This window comes from Myotis davidii, unplaced genomic scaffold (assembly GCF_000327345.1).
Source record: "Myotis davidii unplaced genomic scaffold, ASM32734v1 scaffold1269, whole genome shotgun sequence".
Taxonomy (NCBI): Eukaryota; Metazoa; Chordata; class Mammalia; order Chiroptera; family Vespertilionidae; genus Myotis; species Myotis davidii.
Genome location: NW_006299597.1, coordinates 15,494 through 17,827, shown reverse-complemented (window position 1 = coordinate 17,827; position 2,334 = coordinate 15,494). Strand labels below are relative to the sequence as shown.

The window sequence follows — 2,334 nt, the reverse complement described above, 5'->3', positions numbered from 1 at the left end:
CTCCAGAATAGGGCTTTTGTTTGCTGAAAGACTTTTGATTATGCTTCAATTTCTTCAGTAGTTATTGGCCTAATCAACTTTGTGTGTGTGTGTGGCTGCATTATTTTTTCCTTTTTAAATTTCTTTACTGATTAAGGTATTACATATGTGTCCTTATCTCTCCCATTACCCTCCCAACTCCCCCCACTCATACCCTCACCCCCCCCCTGTTGTCTGTGTCCATTGGTTAAGCTTATATGCATGCATACAAGTCCTTTTCCTCACAATGACAGGTTGCTGGGGCCTAATGTTCTCGCATGACAGTAGAAAACCAAAATTTGTCATTTCTGAAAGAATGGCGTACAAAAGCCTTACATAAATTAAGGAAATGAAAATGGTTTTCTAACTTAAGCCAAGTAACAGCCCAGGTGTTCTGGCAGGAAAATCAACTAAGAAAGTAAAGTGGGCCCCATCTCTCAGACCCTCCCAACCCCATCCAGTCGGATGGCAGGGCAGAATGGTAATGGTGCAGGGCACGTGCCAAACTCAGAGCTCCTGGAAAGGGCAGTTCCCACAGGCCGGTGCCCAGCACACATGAGGCCTTGCAGGCTCCCTGGGCCACTGGATTTCTCCTGCAGAAAAAACATGTTCTCGTCTAGGCCACCAAGTGACCGACACATGTATAGGGGTTTAAATGAAAGGTAAGTACAGGGCATTAAACATGTACCAAGGGAACAGGTAACTTGAATACAGGTCAACATTAGCAACCAGGCCTACAATCCAGTGCTGAGCTCAGATACAGGCTTCAAGGACAATTTCTTTTTGAAGGCGTGTTCCAGTTTCGGAGGCCAACATGAGGTGTGCATTTGCCAGGGCAAATGGAGACTCACCCACTCATGCAGCAAATGCTACACATCTGCCCGCAGTCTGTTCAGAAGCATTTGCAGTGGACAATGGAGGGGCCCATCTCGTCATACTCCTGTTTGCTGATCCACATCTGCTGGAAGGTGGAGAGCGAGGCCAGGATGGAGCCGCCAATCCACACTAAGTACTTGCACTCCGGCGGGGTGATGATCTTGATCTTCATTGTGCTGGGCGCCAGGGCAGTGATCTCCTTCTGCATCCTGTTGGCGATGCCCAGGTGCATGGTGGTTCCACCAGACAGCACCATGTTGGCATAGAGGTCCTTCCGGATGTCCACAGTCACACTTCATGATGGAGTTGAAGGTGGTCTCGTGGATGCCACAGGACTCCATGCCCAGGAAGGAGAGCTGGAAGAGTGCCTCCAGACACCGGACACCGGAAGCGCTTGTTACCAATGGTGATCACCTGCCCGTCAGGCAGCTCGTAGCTCTTCTCCAAGGAGGAGGAGGACGAGGCCATGGCCATCTCCTGCTCGAAGTCCAGGGCAACGTAGCACAGCTTCTCCATGATGTCACGCACAATCTCCTGCTAGGCCGTGGTGGTGAAGCTGTAGCAAAGCTTGGTGAGGATATTCATGAGGTAGTCAGTCAGGTCTCGGCCAGCCAGGTCCAGATGCAGAATGGCGTGGGGGAGGGCGTAGCCCTTGTAGATGGGCACCGTGTGCATGACCCCATCTCCAGAGTCCATGACGATGCCTGTGGTGCAGCCAGAGGCGTACAGGGACAGCATGGCCTGGATGGCCACATACATGGCAGGAGTGTTGAACGTCTGAATATGATCTGAGTCATCTTCTCACGGTTGGCCTTGGGGTTCAGAGGGGCCTCGGTCAGTAGCACCAGGTGCTCCTTGGTGGCCACATGCAGCTCGTTGTAGAAAGTATGATGCCAGATCTTCTCCATGTCATCCCAGTTGGTGACGATGCCGTGCTCGATGGGGTACTTGAGGGTCAGGATGCCGCGCTTGCTCTGGGCCTCATCACCCAAGTAGAAGTCCTCTGCCCCATGTCCACCATGATGCCCTGGTGCTGGGGGCACTCAACTATGGATGGGAACATGGCTCAGTGGCATCATCCCCAGCGAAGCTGGCCTTGTACATGCTGGAACCATTGTCGAGGACTAGTGTGGTGATCTCTTCTTCCATGGCGACCTGGGAGGGAGGGGGCGGGGGCGCAGAGAGCAAGAGCAAGCACAATGGAGAGGAGCAGGGAGTTGGCACAGCAGCGTAGTATTCCATTGTGTAGATGTACCACAGTTTTTTAATCCACTAATCTGCTGATGGGCACTTAGGCTGATTCCAAATCTTACCTATGGTGAATTGTGCTGCTATAAACATAGGGGTGCATATATCCTTTCTGATTGGTGTTTCTAGTTTCTTTGGATATATTCCTAGAAGTGGGATCACTGGGTCAAATGGGAGTTTCATTTTAGTTTT

General features: G+C 51.2%; 1 pseudogene; it reads right to left on the bottom strand.

Annotated features, from left to right (window-relative positions):
* Positions 1-614: 614 nt before the first annotated feature.
* Positions 615-2,119, bottom strand: LOC102762026 (annotated as a pseudogene).
* Between the last annotated feature and the right edge of the window lie 215 nt (positions 2,120-2,334).